Raw genomic sequence first — 21,507 nt, forward strand, 5'->3', positions numbered from 1 at the left:
ATTTATCTGCAAATATATTTTATTTACTTACAAAATACATTTTTCATTGTATAAAATATAACTTGATCCGCCTCTCACTGCAAACAAACTGCGTCAAATTTTGCGATATGATGTCACATTGACAAGTGCATTGCGATCAGTGAATTGTTTATATATTGCTCTGTGGGATTAAACCAACGACAAAAATACATGCAATAGTAAGTATTGATGTAGTTTAAAGCTATCCAACAGTTTAAAATAGCAAATCATTTCATTTTGTGGCAATTTGAAGAACATATACATTTGTGTGATGTCATAGTAAGCATTTCCCGTAAAAATTAGGCCCCGCCTCCTTACTGCAGCCTTAACTGTGCTGCGTAAGAATTCCTGCTTACTTACGCAGGTGAGTTAAGGCTAGGTCTAGGCATTTCTATGCAAATAAACTAATTAAAATGCCTAATGACTATATCTATTATACAGAGAAAGTTAAAACTTATTGTCTAATACATACTTGGTACCCACGACATGAGATAGCCAGTACGCATTATGACGTCATATTATGACGTCATTGTTCTTTACTACACAAGATTATAATAGACATCAACAAAAATGCTTCGGCGCAAGGGCATGCTCTATTTTATTCAACTGAAACAAGGTATATTTAGAAGCAAAATATTGCAATGTTTGTTGGTATTGCTGCACAAATATCAACAGCTCAGTTGTATAATTTCTATTTGTAAAGTTTTAAGTTGAATTAGGGTAAAAATGTACTGTCCTGTATAAGTTTCCCCAAATTCCGATCAAATGAGAAAATGCCTAGAATTTGTGCAGCAGTTTTATTAATCTATAGAATATTCTTCTCAGCATTATACAATTTTTATGTAAAAATAAATAATAAATAATCCCTTGCGCCGAAGCTATTTTGAAGGTGTAAATAAAGAGGAGTGTGACATTAACGGCCTTTTGAATTTTGTACAATCTAAAATGGGTACAGAAATAGTTGATATCCCACTTATAAGTCCCGATGAAGTGCTTTACTTACTTAATAAGCTAGACGTTAGTAAATCATCAGGTGTAGATACCATTGGTCCACGTCTATTAAAACTTACTGCACAAATAATACATAAACCTGTGACCAACATAATAAATACTAGTATTACAACTGGTATTTTTCCTAAGAGTTTTAAACTTGCCAAAGTTACACCAGTTTTTAAGAAGGGAAACAAACTAGATCCAAATAACTACAGACCCATTTCTATTTTACCGACATTATCAAAAATTATAGAAAAACATGTGGCAAAATATATCCGATCTCTATTTTCAGACTTTGATCTTTTAATAGAATCTCAATCAGGCTTCAGAGAACAGCACTCATGTCAAATAGCCCTAAGAAAAATTACAGATGAATGGTTATATGAAATGGATCAAGGCAAACTTGTTGGTACTGTCTTTCTTGACTTCAGTAAGGCATTTGACCTAGTAAATCATGAAATTCTTCTTAAAAAGCTACAGTGTTATAATTTTAATGAAATAACTTTACAGTGGTTTCGATCATATTTAAGTGACAGACTTTAAAGTGTCCATCTGTCTAACAAACAATCATCTTATCAGCAAGTCACAGCGGGAGTTCAACAGGGATCTATACTAGGGCCTCTTCTGTTTTTACTTTACATTAACGATCTTCCACTTAATATTAAAAATTCAAACATAGATTTGTTTGCAGATGATGCCACTCTACATGTCCCCGGCGAAGATTCCCAAACTATTGTAAATGCATTATCAATGGACATTGCTTGTATAGAAAAATGGTGCTCTCAGAATCAAATGGTACTTAATGCTTCAAAAACTAAATGCATGTTAATAGGCACACATCAGAAGAGATCAAAATTCTCAGAGCATGATTTTTCTTTATACATATCAAATCAGAAGCTAGATTAAGTAATATACATAATACATGAGAAGATTCTTGGAGTATATTTAGATAACTCTCTACAGTACAATGTACATATCGGCCATGTGTGTAAGTCCCTGTCACATAAAATTTCTACCCTCCGAAGAATTAGAAAGTATCTTCCCACTCAAACACGCAAGCTGTTTTATAATGCATATATCATGCCTACTATTGATTACTGCCTTACAATTTGGGGCAATACATCCCGATCAAATCTTGATAGAGTTCATAAGCTTCAAAAACGTGCTGCAAGGTATATTTTAGATGCTCCCCCTGATGCACCCTCACGACATCTTTTTGATGAACTTAATTGGCTAACTGTCTACGAACAACTTACTGTAAATAAATATGTATTACTATATAAATCCCTCTTTAATTCTTGCCCTACTTATTTAAATGACATGTTCCAATTTCAAAGTAATAGCCAATACAATCTCCGATCTGAATCTAATGTTGACTTGTGTGTGCCAATTCATAAATGTAAACTTTTTGAAAATTCCTTCCAGTACTCTGGTGCCATGTTATGGAATGATTTACCTGTACATATAAAAATGTCACCAACTCTTAATGCTTTCAAGAAACAAGTAAAACATTATGTAAATCAATGTCAGAATAATTTGTGATTCATATTTGTCTTTGTATATTTATGTATATATTTATTATATGTTTGTATGTGTATAACTATGCTAACTTTATAATGTTTATTGACAGAAGGCCCTGGGGGAAGAATAGTGCTTGCACTAATCAGGTTACCTTCTTTAAATAAAGTATTATTAAGGTCTTCCGACTTCCTTCGGAAGACCTTATTGTTTTCCGTCTGTTTTCTATTATTAAGGTCTTCCGTCTCCACGGAAGACCTTATAGTGATTCTATTGTTTCTTATTATTATTATTATTATTCTTTTTTTTAAGACAAAATTTTGTGCACGCGATTTCTCGAAAACTATTCAATGAATTTCCTTGAAATTTTCAGGGATAAAAGGTCCTTATATGAATTTTATATAAAATTCCGTTTTTTGGTAAACTCGGTTCCAGTGCCAAGTTATGGACAATTTTCTGATTTTAAAATGCAATTTTGTCCGCGAGTGTTCTCAAGAATGGCTTAAGATATTAACTGGAGACTTGTTAGAGATGATAGAACATGATTTTTAGATTGGAGAGGGCACCTTTTCGTCTGTCGTCGGCACTTCCGGTCGCTTACGGAAGTGATCAAAGAAATCGTTAAATTTCAACTTTCCTTTTTTAAATCAATTCTTACATCACTTTATTGCATCTCTTTTGTAGTTTTGAAATATGTTGGTCCCACCGGAAACAAATACGTCAACTTCCGGTTATAAGAGAAAAACGACATAATTTGAGTATTTTTCTTTCCCATTAATATATTTTGTAGATAAAGTATTTGAAATGAATTTTAAATATGTTATTCAGACAGCAAATGTCTAGAGTAACCTCAAATATCTTTCAAAAATTCACTTCCGGTCGCGTGTTTTTCTGTCCTAAAAATGAGAAGTTGTCTGATCAAGATCTCGGAAACGGTAAGAGATTAAGACACCAGACTTATATGAACAACAGACCTTAAGATGTAGCAAAAACCACTTGGGTTCAGAGCGTCAGCCGTCACTTCTGGTAGTCACAGGAAGTGATCAAAGAAATCGAAAATTTCAACTTTTCTTTTTTTATTTAAAATTGCATCACTTTATTGCATCTTTTTCGCAGATTCGAAAGATGTTGGTCCCACCGGAAACAAAAACGACAACTTCCGGTTATAAGAGAAAAACTACAAAATTTGAGTATTTTACTTTCCTATAAATATTCTTTATAGATAACGTATTTGAAATGAATTTTAAATATGTTATTCAGACTGCAAAGGTCTAGAGTAACCTTAAATATCTTTCAAAAATTCACTTCCGGTCGCGTGTTTTTCTGTCCTCAAAATGAAAAATTGTCTGAGCGAGATCTCAAAAACAGGTAAAAGATTAAAACACCAAATTCTTATGAGTAGCAGACCTTGAGGAGTAGGCAAAACCATTTTGGTTAAACGCGTCCGTCGTAACTTCCGGTCGTCACAGGAAGTGATCAAAGAAATCAAAAATTTTAATTTTTCTTTTTTAAGTTAAAGTTTGCATCACTTTATTGCATCTCTTTCGCTGTTTTGAAACATGTTAGACTGCACTGAAAACAAAAACGTCAACTTCCGGTTTTAGGTGATAAACTACGTTATTTCGATATTTAACCTTCTCATAAATATTGCTCATCGATAAAGTACTTGAAATGTTTTTATGCATTTTGTAGATACTGCAAATGTACAGAGAAACGTCAGAGATTTTTTATAAAATTCACTTCCGGTCGCGTGTTTACCTGTCCTCAGAATTATAATTTGTTCTCACAACATTGCTCGGCAACAGTAAACGACTGAAGTCTAAAACTTTCAGAACTGATAGTCAGTCATCAGTTTATTTGAATCGCGAGGAAATCTTGTATCGCCATTACTTCCGGTCGTGACAGGAAGTGATGCAAAAAAGTGAATGGTTAATGATTAGCACGTTGAATTTTCACGCTGACAACCAGAGTTAAATCTCCAGAGTGTCTGAATTTCTTTTATCACCTTTTCAGCTTGAATTTATACGTTTTTACTTTCAAAATCGGACGGAAGACCTCTCATTGCTCGCAATGAGTTTCTAGTTATTATTATTATTCTACTTTTCATAGTACAGGCGATATTTCAGCTGTGCGTGGTTCAATTCTAAAGATTTTTTCAGGGAAGATGCATAAGGAGAATATCTCCAGGGGTGTCCCTCAAATTTTTGAAATTCACTTCCGTTCGCGATTTTTGGGGAAAATTGTATTTTTTAAATGGAATTTTGTCCGTTAATTTTCTCGAGAACGGCTAAAGATATGAAATTGAAACTCACTGACGTGGTAAAGCATCAAATGAAAATATGGTGATCGACCTTTATTTTTCGTCATTCGTACTTCCGGTCGCAAACGGAAGTGATATAAAAAAGTCCAATTTTTCAACTTTTCTGTTTTTCAATAATTTTCTATGAAATGTACATTGTTTATAAAGAGTCTCATAAGAAGACTAAATATATAGTTTGTTTTAAAATTGATTCACCCAGATTTAAGATATTCGTCATTTTTCACTTCGAAGCGTTGGTCCTCGCTAGCACAATGGTAAGCTCGTTGGATTTTAACGCGGGCGACCCCCGTTTCATCTCCAGAATGTCCGTAATTTTTTATATTAGCTTTTTTTCAGCTTAAATATAACATTTTATCTTCAAAATAATGTCTGGAATCTTTTTCTTTCGAATTTTGTGATATTTGATCAATATAGCATTTTATTCCATTTCAAATAAGAATACAGCTACAGTTACCGGGAATACATGAAGTAAAACCAAGGTAAAAAAGAAATATGAAGTACATCTATCTAGATTCAGCTTTCAGTTTTTATTTCGGTTAGCATGATAGAAGGTAAAGAGATTTTTAATGACCTTGACCTTTGACCTAAAGGTCACAAACAATCAATCTCAAGTTCTTGGAGGTAGATGCAAGATACAACTCCCACTTTAAATTGGTTAAGAATAAAATACCACTCCCCCCCCCCCCCCAACCCTTCTATCAAAAAATTATATATATATATATATATATATATATATATATATATATATATATATATATATATATATATATATATATATATATATATATATATATATATATATATATCAAACTAATAGCAACGTAGAGAGTTTCTGTAAAACTCAAACAACATCTCGGATCGACGTAAAATTTAAGCAAGTGCAGAAAAGACCTCAAAGAAAGTTTCCTGAAAGTTTTACGGTGAGTCTCTAAAGCATATAGAAATTATGAATTTTTTACGGCGAAATCTACAAATTCTGTCGTGTTTGAAATTTAAGTGCAGATGAACAAAGACATATACAGCTTTTATAGCCTATTTCTTCAGATGTCGTTAACAGCATTCAATTTTACTGATATGAAATAATATTTCAATACCAAGCATTCTTCTTCTGTTTTACATTTGAAATTTATTTGATTTTTTTTTTTAGAATTACACAATCCTCAGAAATAGCGATTTTCGGTATATTAAAAAGCATACACGTTTCTTCCCCGTGTTTCCCATCTAGCAATACATACTAAACTAAATATACCGTTCACGGTAGCTCAGTCGGTAGAGCGCTCGCTCCGTGATCGGGAGGTCGTGAGTTCGAATCTCGGCCGCGACTGACCTAAGTCGATAAAAAATAGGTAGCAATTGTTCCTTCGCCAGGCGCTCGGCACTTTGAAGTGAAAGTTGCGGGTCCTTCAGATGAGACCTTAAAAACCGAGGCCCCGTGTCACGGCAGGCGTTGGCACGATAAAGATCCCTCACTGCTCAAAGGCCCTGAGTGCCGAGTAAAGGTCAAAATTTGAAGCCCTTCACCGGTATATGGTGACGTCTCTATATGAGTGAAAAATTCTCGAATGGGACGTTAAACAACATACAATCAATCAATCAATCTAAACTAAATATCTTCATCCATTTAAAACATAAAACAACTCAAATAAGATATCTTCAAACAACTCTTCTTATGCACCTATCATGCATATACATTCCTTAACGTTTTCTCCTAGGCTCAATCTTTACACCCTTCTTACTACGCACCTTAAATGCACAATTTCCCATTGATATCAATTTTATAACTTCTTTCAGACCCTTGCCTTTCCATCTAGCCCCTAAAACCATCCCATTCCAACCCATATACATACCCAAGAATTTGTCAGAAAATTTTAAACTGGCACTACTTGCGTGCTCAATGAAATAGCGGGTACCATTAGTCGACTCTAACCCAGCAAGTCTTGTCTTGGGAATAAAACCAACTCCGAGCCCGATCTTAAAATCCTAGTAGAGAAATGACATTTTTGCTGTTTTATTTATTCTCGTGCTTTTTTCTCCTTTTTTCCAGCCCAAATCATATGGAAACGCTTAAAAAGGTGGAAAAGGTCTCTTATTGTTCACGGAACAATAGGTTTACTTGATATTATTAAGGTCTTCCGACTTCCTTCGGAAGACCTTATTGTTTTCCTTCTGTTTTCTATTATTAAGGTCTTCCGACTTCCTTCGGAAGACCTTATTGTTTTCCGTCTGTTTTCTATTATTATTATTATTATTCTTTTTTTCATAGTACAGGCCATATCTCAGCTATGCGTAGTTCAATTTGGAAGATTTTTTCAAGGAAGATGCATCATGAATATATCTCCAGGGGTGTCCCTCACTTTTTTGAAATTCACTTCCGTTCGCGATTTTTGGGGAAAATTGTATTTTTTAAATGGAATTTTGTCCGTTAATTTTCTCGAGAACGGCTAAAGATATGAAATTGAAACTCACTGACGTGGTAAAGCATCAAATGAAAATATGGTGATCGACCTTTATTTTTCGTCATTCGTACTTCCGGTCGCAAACGGAAGTGATATAAAAAAGTCCAATTTTTCAACTTTTCTGTTTTTCAATAATTTTCTATGAAATGTACATTGTTTATAAAGAGTCTCATAAGAAGACTAAATATATAATTTGTTTTAAAATTGATTCACCCAGATTTAAGATATTCGTCATTTTTCACTTCGAAGCGTTGGTCCTCGCTAGCACAATGGTAAGCTCGTTGGATTTTAACGCGGGCGACCCCCGTTTCATCTCCAGAATGTCCGTAATTTTTTATATTAGCTTTTTTTCAGCTTAAATATAACATTTTATCTTCAAAATAATGTCTGGAATCTTTTTCTTTCGAATTTTGTGATATTTGATCAATATAGCATTTTATTCCATTTCAAATAAGAATACAGCTACAGTTACCGGGAATACATGAAGTAAAACCAAGGTAAAAAAGAAATATGAAGTACATCTATCTAGATTCAGCTTTCAGTTTTTATTTCGGTTAGCATGATAGAAGGTAAAGAGATTTTTAATGACCTTGACCTTTGACCTAAAGGTCACAAACAATCAATCTCAAGTTCTTGGAGGTAGATGCAAGATACAACTCCCACTTTAAATTGGTTAAGAATAAAATACCACTCCCCCCCCCCCCCACCCTTCTATCAAAATATATATATATATATATATATCAAACTAATAGCAACGTAGAGAGTTTCTGTAAAACTCAAACAACATCTCGGATCGACGTAAAATTTAAGCAAAGTGCAGAAAAGACCTCAAAGAAAGTTTCCTGAAAGTTTTACGGTGAGTCTCTAAAGCATATAGAAATTATGAATTTTTTACGGCGAAAATTACAAATTCTGTCGTGTTTGAAATTTAAGTGCAGATGAACAAAGACATATACAGCTTTTATAGCCTATTTCTTCAGATGTCGTTAACAGCATTCAATTTTACTGATATGAAATAATATTTTAATACCAAGCATTCTTCTTCTGTTTTACATTTGAAATTTATTTGATTTTTTTTCAGAATTACACAATCCTCAGAAATAGCGATTTTCGGTATATTAAAAAGCATACACGTTTCTTCCCCGTGTTTCCCATCCAGCAATTCATACTAAACTAAATATACCGTTCACGGTAGCTCAGTCGGTAGAGCGCTCGCTCCGTGATCGGGAGGTCGTGAGTTCGAATCTCGGCCGCGACTGACCTAAGTCGATAAAAAATAGGTAGCAATTGTTCCTTCGCCAGGCGCTCGGCACTTTGAAGTGAAAGTTGCGGGTCCTTCGGATGAGACCTTAAAAACCGAGGCCCCGTGTCACGGCAGGCGTTGGCACGATAAAGATCCCTCACTGCTCAAAGGCCCTGAGTGCCGAGTAAAGGTCAAAATTTGAAGCCTTTCACCGGTATATGGTGACGTCTCTATATGAGTGAAAAATTCTCGAATGGGACGTTAAACAACATACAATCAATCAATCAATCTAAACTACAGTACCGACCGGACACAACCTAACACCAGAGCGAACCCAAAGCGCACCCCGGGTTCGCTTCCTGGGTTCGCTCGGGGTACGCTGCGGTTCCGCTTTCAGAAAATTTGGGACCGCTCTGGGTGCGCCTCGGGTTCGCTCTGCGTTCGCTCTGGGTCAGCTCTGGGTCCGCTAGAGCGAACCCCGCGTTCGCTTTCCGGGTTCGCTTTACGCACTCATGCGTGAAGCGGACCCCGCTTTAATCTTGCCGCCAGTAAGCCCCGCCCCTTGTATATTCCAAATACAGTAGTGAAATCGATCATTACTGTATTTATGGCGATCGAAACATGTACATGTAAGTGACAATATGGAGAACGTTGATAAATTTTCAAGAATTTCACCGTACATTCGACGTAGAATCATCACTTTTATTTTTCCTAACTTACAAGCTAAGTATATCTCGAAAGAAAAAGAAGAAAAGGTGTTAAATTTATTTTCGATGTATCGGATGGAGTGAAATTGATAAGAATATCTTAATAAAAAAAGGCTTTCAAATTCATTTGTTTACATTATTCATGCGTTTTTAAATAAGTTGGAACTTCCAATTGTAATTGCAATTGCTAAATCGTAATTTAAATGTTTGAAAGACAAACAACTGAATTATGATCTTATCTATAAAATAGCTGAGACATACTGTACACGTAAAATGCTAAGTTTTCATATTTAGCAGTTTATATTTAAGCTAGGTTGTCGTCCATTACATGTATATAATTAGGTCGTGATAATCACTAAAAATTCTCATACAGTGTAACTTGAGTTTCGTTTTACAGATCATTTATAATTAACTTCCATGCTATAAATCATTGTTTTATAAGGCGAGTTTAACGGAAGACGTGAAAAAAACTACAACAACAATCAAAAAACCAAAACAAACAAACAAACAACAACTAATAACTGGTCCACTGATAAGAATATATTATTTTTTAAAGTTGTTTTCAAATACATGTAAACGAGAACTTGAATAGTTTGTGTTCCTTACTGGTTCATGACCCCCCCCCCCCCCCCGCCCATTACATACATGTACATACTGGAGCGGCATGTTAACAAATAAAATTCTAAATGTTTAAAAATGAATAAAATCAAGAAACAAAACAAACAAAACAAGAATTCAATAACTGTAAACTCGCATGATTAAGTAGATGAAATTAAGATAATAACGCCCGATGTTTTTTTTTTAATTTCGATGAGCCCCCCCCCCCCCCCCCTCCTCTCCGTACTCGAATTGTTTTCTATGGGCCGGTTGTAGCGATTTTAATTTCAAATAATATACAGTGTTCTCTCTCCCTCTCTCTCTCGTAAAGCTATTTTTAAATTACTGATTTTCAGCATTCAGGTGGCAGCAAATTACATGAACATGTACTCTTCATGCAACGTACCAAAGAACTATGACGTTTCCAAATTCAAAAATCAAAAAAAAAAAAATAATAATAATATAATTGAATTTCTCATTGATAACGTGCCCAGACGAGGTACATGTAACTTAAGGGGCATCGAATGTAGGGGGAGTATACATGTATACTCAGGTATATCGTGACCATGGAGACAGTATACATCCAGCTAGCAAGTGTCAAGTAAGAAAACCCACCGCAATTGCTCTTAGCACCCGCAATATCTTCGAAACAGGTGGATGATTACCGACACGTGATGACCTTGGCTTCACTTTGAAACTATAACTATTAAAGTGTTAAAATGAAATAATTATGACAATTACAAAAGTTCAAATACAGGTACCTATGTACTGAAAAAAATATATGTACGTTTTCGTATTAAGGTATCTTTGCAAGTTCAATTTACTAATGTTGGAATTACTTGTACTTTTCATGCACAAGTACAAAACGTACCCGTCTAGTATTTTTTTTTATATCCATATAAAGTATTTCGAAAATTATATGTAGTACATGTAAGAGGTTCGTGAACATGTAAACCTGTATAATTAAGAAATAAATAACAAGTTTAAAAACTTCAATGGGAATTGAAGTGGGTCGGTCACGTGATCAAATCCTGTGAAGGCCGAAGGCCTTCTCAGAAGATTTGATCACGTACCGACCCACTTCAATTCCCATTGAAGTTTTTAAACTTGTTATTTATTACTTATATATACATTTGAGACGGACAATCGAATGTAATCGAATATAAATATTGCACTAACTGTACGTCGTAGATTTGGACAAATTACGCTAGGTGTAAATGGGCTTGAAAAGCGGTTACGCTTCAAATTCATCTGGCAAAGGATTGTTTTGAAGGGAATATTCTGTGAGAGCTACATGTGATCAATTGTTATAGTGAGCATATTGGTGTCTGGGAATTTTTGTATTCATGAGAACCCATATTCGATGTTAAAAAACACAAGAAACACGTCCGATGTTGCATACTAAAAAGTTGGAGGAATTTCGGTCGGAAAGGGATGGATGGAGACACTTGTCCGGACCAGATAACTTGAAATCAAGTACAAAATTTGATCAAAAACATAAAATCTACGATTTCAGTAAGGCATATTTATTAATTTATGATGTTGACACGGAGACACTGGCGACAGCTTACATTGTTAAGACAACGTCACAACGATCTCGATGATGGAGGTGTGCCTACCGAACTTCCAAAGTGCAGTGTTTGTCAGCTGTTTGTGGCGTGATTGCATTACATTGATATTTTTCAACAGATTTTCAAATTTATTGTGAGTAAAGTTTAATGGAAAAAAAATAATAGCATTCAGAGGTCTGCGAGAAAAATAAGGGTAAACGTTGATACTATGCAGCTCAGACATGAAACTTATAACACGTAGTTTTCTATTCTCTATGTAAAATCGATTAAGAACGGTATTAAATACTCGTTTACATTGTAAATAAAATGATTATTATTTTACTTGCGTATTTTGTACATTTTTATGCATGAAAAACATGCTATATTGCTTAGTGGAGTAAGTCTTTTTATGTCTAGATATTATTGCGCTGTGTGATTAGGTCACGTAATGACCTATGACCTTCGAAAAACTTCATACAGGTATGAAGATATTTGCTCTCTGCATGTTTATATAATAGAGAGATACCACAAATGTATATATTTATATATGATTGCGCCCATGGGAAAAGGGTGCTTATGGCATTTCTTACATAACAGAGAAATGACGTCACAAACATTGGATGTTTCATTTTTCAAGCACATGAACAGTACTGTAAATAATTTTAACGTTGTGTTTTTATAGTGTGATAGGAATTGTTTAATAAACATGATGAGTACTACGTCTTAATTTATTTGTATTTTATTTTTTGTATTTTAATTATTTTCTAAACATTTATCGGATTTTCTTCGAGACTGTTCAAAAACTATACAACCATAACAAGGAAGGAGCGGATTCAACAAAAAACAAAACAAAAAACAAAACTTATTTCAGCAGTCCAATGACGGGGGCACACTGTTCTTTTCTAAACCATGGATCAGTTTGAGGTAACAAAAATGTTTCTACTGACTGGTAATAAGTTATCGAAATATAGATCTAAGGCCTTTTACATATAGTCTGATAAGCTGAGGGTGACAGACGATCAAGATCGGTGTAATTATGAAAATGATTGCGGATACTGTACATCAGAGAACTAACTATAAAATAATATACTACACTGTAAGTTCCTGTGTACATTCTACCACTGCTCAGTTCCACTGCATTTTCTTCACGAGTTCAAGTTTTACCTGGTCACTTTATTTCCATGATACTTCGATTCACTGTCTGCAGTGTTTATGTAGTGAAAATGAGAAATAACTCTCACTGCTCTGGAGGCCCAAGACAGGTGAAATATACGTAGATGAAAAAAAGAGAGTAAAACAATAACATTGTATAAAATTTTGTCTTTTGAAACATCAGTTTGTGTAATTTGCCAATTTAATGTTTAAAAAGATTATTTTAAAATTCTTATCAATTGATACACACGAATCTGCTTCATTCAAGGACCATGGGTCAAAAAAAAAAAAAAAAAAAAAAGAAACATATCTAAGTTACCAATGAATTTGCCGATAAATATATAAATATCAATAAATATCGAATAAATAGAAAATGAATTAATAAAAAAGATAATTAAAGAAATAAATCAATAAAAAAAATGAAAAAAAGATAGATATAAAATAAAGTAAATAAATGAATAATTAATAAATGAATTATTTTCATTGTTATATATTAAAAAAATGTTCAGATTTAAATTTCATAAGACATATTTATACAGAGAGAGAGAGAGAGAGAGAGAGAGAGAGAGAGAGAGAGAGAGAGAGACTAAATAAATAATTCCTGAATCATTACATTATATTTTGCATTAAATATTTTGCGTAATAAAAAAAATAAAATTAGCCATAAATTAAAAAAAATATTTCATATTTTTTTTTATAATACATATATGTATTCATATATACATGTATATATATATTTTTAGGAAGTAGACCGATTATTTGAAGAACATTTTGGGCGATTAAGTGTAACTCGACAGGAAAACCAGCAGTCTGATGTTGATCAGAGTGACGATGATAATGAAAATGTTAATCACGATGAAAAGATCTCTAGAAGAATGGCAGAGTTTATTCAATCTCAAAATGCAGAAGAATCACTGAGTGAAGAAACTGAGGAAGATACAAGTAAAGATTGCTTTATCAACTTATGTAAATGTACATGTACAAAGAACTGCTTTATAACATTTCCAGTTGATGACATAAAGGACCACATCTTCAACCTAAGAGAAATGAGCAATGTAGAAAAGGAGATGTTTGTCATGGGAGTCCTACAAAAAGGAGGGTTCGGACAAAGTACGCGCAAAAACACAGAGAGGAAAAGAATGCGATATTCTTACAGTTTTCGAGGAGAAAGCATATGCAGAGAGGCTTTCCTTACCATTTATGATGTTTCTCACAAAGTACTATCAAACATTGTTACACACATGAACAAAAATGGTATAACTCCACGTGAACATGGAAATAAGGGGAAAAAGCCAGTAAATGCCTTGAAATTCAAAGACATTGAAAATGCAGTGAACTATGTAAAAAATTATGCTGATGAATTTGGAATTCCTCAACCCGAGGCCCCACGAGGCAGTGATGGAGTCCCACCTATATATCTCCCGGCATCGGATACGAAAAATGTAATTCACAAAATGTATTTAACATCCTGTGAGGAATCAAATCAAAGGGCCCTGAAAATTTCATCATTCGAAGATGTCTGGTTGAGGTGTCTCCCCCACATAAAGATCAGCACGCCCCGTGACGATGTCTGTCAAAAATGCGAAATCCTCCGAAAGAAGATCATAGATGCAAGGACTGAGGATGACAAATTGTCAGCAGTTAAATCTTTTCAGGAGCACATAGAATCGGCTAAAAAGGCACGACTTCATTACAGGGAGTGCATCCACAAAGCAGTGGAGGAAATGGAAGCATGGCAAGGGGGGGAATTGAAAAATGTTCACTACACATTTGACTTTGCCCAACACTTCCAGCTGCCCCATCACGCCAGGCAAATGGGCCCGACGTATTTTGTTCAGCTTCGCAGGGTACAGCTGTTTGGTGTCCGGGTTGATAGCACAGCAATGCAGTTGAACTTCTTGATTAATGAAGATCAAACAATAGGTATTATTATATATCATTTAAAATTTACAAAGAATGACCATTTTATTACATGTATAGAATCAATGTATTATTCTTGTTTTTTAAATTTCAATTTTCTAGGACAAGATGGAAGTTTGACCAACGGTTCAAATGCAGTTATAAGCTTGTTGGATTATGCACTTAATGAATATGGATTTGGAGAGAAGTCGTGTACACTACATGCAGATAACTGCAGTGGTAATGAATATATTGATAAAAATTTATGTTATAGAATTTGATTTACATTGGAATTTAAAAAACATGATATCAGCAACAGTGGCTAATCGTTCATTTTTTTTCCTCGTTTTGGCATATCTATGCTGGAGAGTAATGATGGGTTTCCATGACACAATCATGCTTAAAATGCAAATTCCCGGACACACAAGGTACTGATTTGGTATTTTATGAATTTGTTCTATTTTTGTATACATTTTTTCGTGAGATATAGTAGTTTTTCTATTGTATTTTTGTGTAGATGCCTTGTGGATAGTGGTTTGGGTACATTAGGAAACTGTTTCGTCGTTGTGACGTCGACGCATTCACTCAGCTAGTTGACGTAGTGGAGAAATCGGCATCAACCAATGTTGCCATTCCCTACAAAAAGGATGGAACAGTTACCTGGGAGTGGCGCAACTGGAAACAATTTCTTTCTGGCGATTTCAGGGCTATCCGGAATATCCGAAAGTATCACCACTTCCGATTTTCATATGAATACCCTGGGTATGTTTTCGTAAAAGAGAAGGTTGATTCCCTGGAAACAAAGATGCCCATTCTGAAGCATGCCATCCTGGACCCACAGACAAGACCAACATTGATCACGCCACCTGGACTGTCAAGAGATCGACAACTGTATTTGTATAGGAATGTCCGCCCTTATGTAAGACCTCTACATCAGGATGAGGTATGCCCACCTCCAACCGAGGAATGACTTCAAAAAACTGTGTTGATTTCCCGACTGTTCTCATTAAATTTTGACGTCATAATTATTGCAGTTTTATCTCAGTTAAATCATTGAAATGTTTTTTTTTCAGTCTTTTAAATGAAATCATTGTTCATTCCTGACTAATACAATATGTAACTAAGAATAAAATACTTGTAAATACATTCAAATGCACATACATGTACATACATGCAGCACACCGCTTACATGAAAAAAATTAATCTAACTCCCCCCCCCCCCCCTCCCGTTTACTAGTAAAGAAAGTCGTGTGAATGCTTCATCTGTATATTAGTATATTAGTTTGTCTATGGTATATAATATACATGTACAAACATATATATATATAATTAAAGAACGATCGATGGAATTTAAATATTTTTTAATAAATTGATTTTAATTTGTTGAATATTAAAATAATTTTTTTTTACTTTGTACGAAATTTGTTAATTTCTTCTGTTTCATCTTTGACGTCACAATACCCTTCTCCTCACGTAAACAAACATTTGTATTAAAGTGCTAAAAAAAAGTAACTTAGAAGTGTCGGATGAATATAAAATTTCATTTTTTGAGAGTTCTACCTGTCTGCTATCAAAATCAATAAAAATCTCAAAATGTGTAAGAAATGCCATAAGCACCCTTTTCCCATGGGCGCAATCATATATCGACGCGAAAGAAGGTGATAAGCGGTTTTTATTTTTATTTTTATTTTTATTTGTTTGTTTGTTTGTTTGTTTTTTTTTTTGACTGACTTGCAAGTACATGTAGTTACAAAAATTCAAAAACATACAATGTAAGGTCTACATGTAGGATAATTAAAATTGACAAAATAATCTTTCCCTATATACATGTATTTAAATCAAGCTAGTTGTTAAATTTTGGTAAACGATTAATTAAAAAAAATATCATAGTAGTATTACCAGTTAGATTTTGGTTATAAGTTATAAAAATAATTCCTGGACTGTATCAGTTCTGTTGTTTTGCGTAAACGGGGAAGAAGGAATGTTGGCGGTTAATAAAGTGGCGGCGCTGTGGGGCCCTAATACAACGTAAATGAGAGACGTGCCGTATTCCCTATGGTCTTCCTGGATAAAGTCCAAGAACTGGTAAAATCAGGTTTCCGAATTTATTACAGACGATGGTAAATAACAACGAACATGAATTTCAACAATAGCTTACTTACAAGACTTATTTAATAACCGAGTTGGATGTGGCCGGTAGAGCATCGGGCCTCCAAACTGAAGAAAGTATAATGTACATAGCTTTTTGTAAGATTAAGAGTAAACAATGATTGACTTATGACACTAGTTGAGTTGATTGATGGACAGGTGTGTTTCTTTGATAGAATGGACATGAAAGAGGTTATAAAGTAATTGTATAAGGTTATTGATACAGGATTAACAAATCCCGAGGCATTAACACCTAATGAGTATAGATTCTTTGACAAAGTCACCGAGTGTCAATTGGACTGTCTTAATCCGTCTTCAAAGGAAATGAGATAAGTAAGAGTTATAGACACAATTAATTCGATATTAGCACATTATAGTAAAAACAGATAAAGAATTTCATAGATAAACGTCCAAATTTAGTATAAAATATTAAAAAGTGATTTTAATTCAAAAATGTTAATTTTGCTCGGTGACAGTAGTTAAAAAAATGAGATTTTTTCTCCAATTAACGTATTGACATAATGCACATTTATACTGTAAAATGTACATTTAATTTTTTTTTCATGATCAATTATTAAGACCGATAATTTCGATGTTGATATTTATAAATTAAAAAGTGCATGTAAATTGAAATAATGATAAAAAATAATTAAATTAAAGCACGTACATGTACATGTTCTTATACTGTATCTTGAGATAATAAAATTCTTTATTTTATCGAAGACCAGTTTTTTTTCTCTTTTTTTTTTTTTTTTTTTTTTTTTTTTTTTTTTAGTAAAAACCATTATTACCTTCTTTTTTTCTATTATGAATTAAAGTACTTATTGTCTGATAAATTTACGCAATGTATATTTATATATTAATGGATTTTAAAAATATAAAGAAAATAAATATGTAACTAGAGAATTAAAATATATAAATGTAAAATCATGTCTAAAAATCACATTGATAATATTTTTACACTGTACATTCACACGCTTTGCTTGTACAATGTTTAGATTACAAACTGGCATGTTGACTGGTCGATGCGCTGATGGCATTTTACCACTTATCCTGATTGACAGTTCTGTTCAGCATGCTGATTGGTCGACGCGCTGATGAGTTAATCGCTAATCCTGATTGACAGCTCTGTTACGCAACACCGAACGCGCGTTCGCTTTCTGGGACCGCTACTGAATTTGGGGTTCGCTTTCAGCGTTCGCTCTGGGTTCGCTGCGGGTTCGGTACGGGTGCGCTCCGGGTTCGCTCGGGGTCAGCACTAGCGGACCCCAAGCGAACCCGAAGGGAACCCAGAGAGCGAACCCGGGGTGCGCTCTGGGTTCGCTTTCTGTTAGGTTGTGTCTGGTCGGTACTGTAAATATCTTCATCCATTTAAAACATAAAACAACTCAAATAAGATGTCTTCAAACAACTCTTCTTATGCACCTATCATGCATATACATTCCTTAACGTTTTCTCCTAGGCTCAATCTTTACACCCTTCTTACTACGCACCTTAAATGCACAATTTCCCATTGATATCAATTTTATAACTTCTTTCAGACCCTTGCCTTTCCATCTAGCCCCTAAAACCATCCCATTCCAACCCATATACATACCCAAGAATTTGTCAGAAAATTTTAAACTGGCACTACTTGCGTGCTCAATGAAATAGCGGGTACCATTAGTCGACTCTAACCCAGCAAGTCTTGTCTTGGGAATAAAACCAACTCCGAGCCCGATCTTAAAATCCTAGTAGAGAAATGACATTTTTGCTGTTTTATTTATTCTCGTGCTTTTTTCTCCTTTTTTCCAGCCCAAATCATATGGAAACGCTTAAAAAGGTGGAAAAGGTCTCTTATTGTTCACGGAACAATAGGTTTACTTGATATTATTAAGGTCTTCCGACTTCCTTCGGAAGACCTTATTGTTTTCCTTCTGTTTTCTATTATTAAGGTCTTCCGACTTCCTTCGGAAGACCTTATTGTTTTCCGTCTGTTTTCTATTATTATTATTATTATTCTTTTTTTCATAGTACAGGCCATATCTCAGCTATGCGTAGTTCAATTTGGAAGATTTTTTCAAGGAAGATGCATCATGAATATATCTCCAGGGGTGTCCCTCACTTTTTTGAAATTCACTTCCGTTCGCGATTTTTGGGGAAAATTGTATTTTTTAAATGGAATTTTGTCCGTTAATTTTCTCGAGAACGGCTAAAGATATGAAATTGAAACTCACTGACGTGGTAAAGCATCAAATGAAAATATGGTGATCGACCCTTTATTTTTCGTCGTTCGTACTTCCGGTCGCGAACGGAAGTGAATTCAAAAATGTTAAATTTGCAACTTTTTTGTTTTTCAATATTTTTCTTAGAAATTTACAGGGTTAATAGAGAGTCGTCTAGGAATTCTATGTATGTTTTCATCATTTTGATTGATGCATTTATTGCAAAGATATGACCGATCCAAACTTTCTCGTATGTTACGGGTTCGAATCCTGCTGGGGCGGGAGATTGTTTCTCTCTTTTTTCAGTTGTAAATAATATTTTTTCACGTGAAGACATGTATGATAGTTTTTGCTTATTTTTTAAAGCTTTGTTAACAGAGATTCTACAGAAATCCCTTAATAATTATGATCTATGTTAAAAGACTGTGTTACATAAGCGCAAACAAAAAATACCTGCAATAAAGTATTAAATGAAGTGAGATAGCATAGCTTTCTGGAGAAAAGTTCGGTCGGAAGACCACTTGTTGCCCTAGCAACAAGAAACGCATCTAGTTATTATTATTATTATTATGTGTTTTATTATCTCCAGTAGGTTAGATCAGTGACGTCATAATATGACGTCATAATGTGTTCTGGCTATAACATACCGTGGGTACTTAGTATGGATAAGAAAATAAATCAACACTTTCTCTGAATAATTAATATACCTCTTATGTTTTTTTATTAGCTCATTTGCATAGAAACGCCTATACCTAGCCTTAACTCACATGCGTAGTTTTGCTTTTCTTCACAAATTGCTTTGTAAAAATAGAACTTGAATAACTTATTAATTAATTAATTCATACATTCATTTATTCATTAAGTAATTTATTATTAATAATAATAATTTATCTAGATCTGTTCGATTAAACGGTTACTCGATCTAAATAAATCTGATCGTCATCATCACATGTAACACAGAAAACAGTTGAACTATCGAAGAAAACCAACCTTTAGTAACACTATTTTCAATATAAAAGGAAAAAAAAAGGTCACTTAAGTTTTGTAAGAATGCAGGATTAAATTTTACCGAGCTGACAGTTTCAATCTTGAAATCGTTCTGTTTTTAAACTTTCTTTTAATATTGTATTTTGATGATCTAGCTATTCCTTTTAGTGTACAACTTAAGACACCTATGCTTTTGACTACCAAGATGTATTCACTCCTGAGAACGATCCACAACTGTGGTGTCCAAATTTGACTTGTATTGTTAATACTGTAACAGTTCTTAGCATGTGTTACAAAATGCATGTAGTCTTACAATGTGAAAAGTTATCTTTCCGATTGCAAGGGACAATCTTCTGCTGGTATTTAAAGTTTCAAACAATTATATTCATAAGATATATAATATTCAGAAATATATTCAAGGGTGGTATAGATTCTAGAAGAGACAGAGAGGCCAAGCACAGGTTCTTCTTTAATCCAACTGACAGATTGAAGGATGTGATTCAATGTCACTGTTCTTCTTTGAGCACCTGAAATATCAGATGACAGCTACAGCTTTATGTAAAGCAACTTACACACAGTAGATAACATTAACTGCTATATATAAATTCTACGGATCTGGGAAACAGGAAATATCACAAAAATTGCACACATTTATACGTTACACAAAGGCAGATATAAGTGAACAGAGCTGTGATAGAGTCAAAAAACTTAACTGGGTTACATTCCAAAACCTTATAAATGTCATATTGTGTTACAGATACATTCCAATGCATTTCAAAACTCTCAAAGGTAATGGAACGACTGGAAATATCACATATCACTTCATACAGCTAGATCACAATGATGCAGCATCTGCATATAATGACATGACCACTGCAAAACAACTGCATATAATGATAAAACCACGTCATATTATATTAATACTACTGCACATATTTATTTAACCACTGCATAAAATGATTGAAACACTGTATATGATGATTAACCAACTGTATATTAAGATATAACCCATGACATATATTGATTTAACCACTGCAAAAATTTATAAATGATATAACCACTGCATGTAAATCTTATACGGTACAAATTTTCATGCACCAGATGCGCATTTCGACAAATTATGTCTCTTCAGTGATGCTCATGCCGAAACATTGGAAATCCAAAATATTTAAATAAAAAACTTTGAAGAGATGAAAGACGGGGTATATAGATATACAATGATATAACCACTGCATATGGCGAACAATAAGAACTGATCAAATAAGCCGGTCCGGAATAAGAAATGTGTTAAATTGAATGTTTTCAGCGGAAAACACAAAAAATCATGATGATTTTAAAGTTTATGATAATTTACATATAATGAAACCTTAAGGTAACTACGGCATTCCATATTTTCCATTTTAGGTTGCACAACAGTATTAAATTTTGCTATTTATTCTTACCAAAAATGCGTAACTTTGAGTAGGTGGTATTAATTGAAAACAAACTTTTGAGAAGTTTCCTTTTCAGATCTTGTAAAACAATTCTTTATAAAGATTTTAGTACCAAAAAATACATAGCCATCCAGCAAGGCACGCAAGTTTGTCTCGCTCGAAGTCGAGCAGGTGCTTGAAAATCAAGTCCAGGACCTAATCACTCCCCACTCAAATACAGTATATAGAAAATTCAGCACGCCCTAAAATTTTAATGAATCTAGTCAATATAGGAAGTTTACA

General features: G+C 33.9%; 1 pseudogene; it reads left to right on the plus strand.

The window, feature by feature from the left end:
* Positions 1-12,298: 12,298 nt before the first annotated feature.
* On the plus strand, positions 12,299-15,423 carry LOC133202572 (uncharacterized; annotated as a pseudogene).
* Positions 15,424-21,507: the final 6,084 nt, after the last annotated feature.

The sequence above is a fragment of the Saccostrea echinata genome, unplaced genomic scaffold, assembly GCF_033153115.1.
Source record: "Saccostrea echinata isolate AGI-Se365-2 ecotype Australia unplaced genomic scaffold, CSIRO_AGI_Sech_v1 ptg000047l, whole genome shotgun sequence".
Lineage (NCBI taxonomy): Eukaryota > Metazoa > Mollusca > Bivalvia > Ostreida > Ostreidae > Saccostrea > Saccostrea echinata.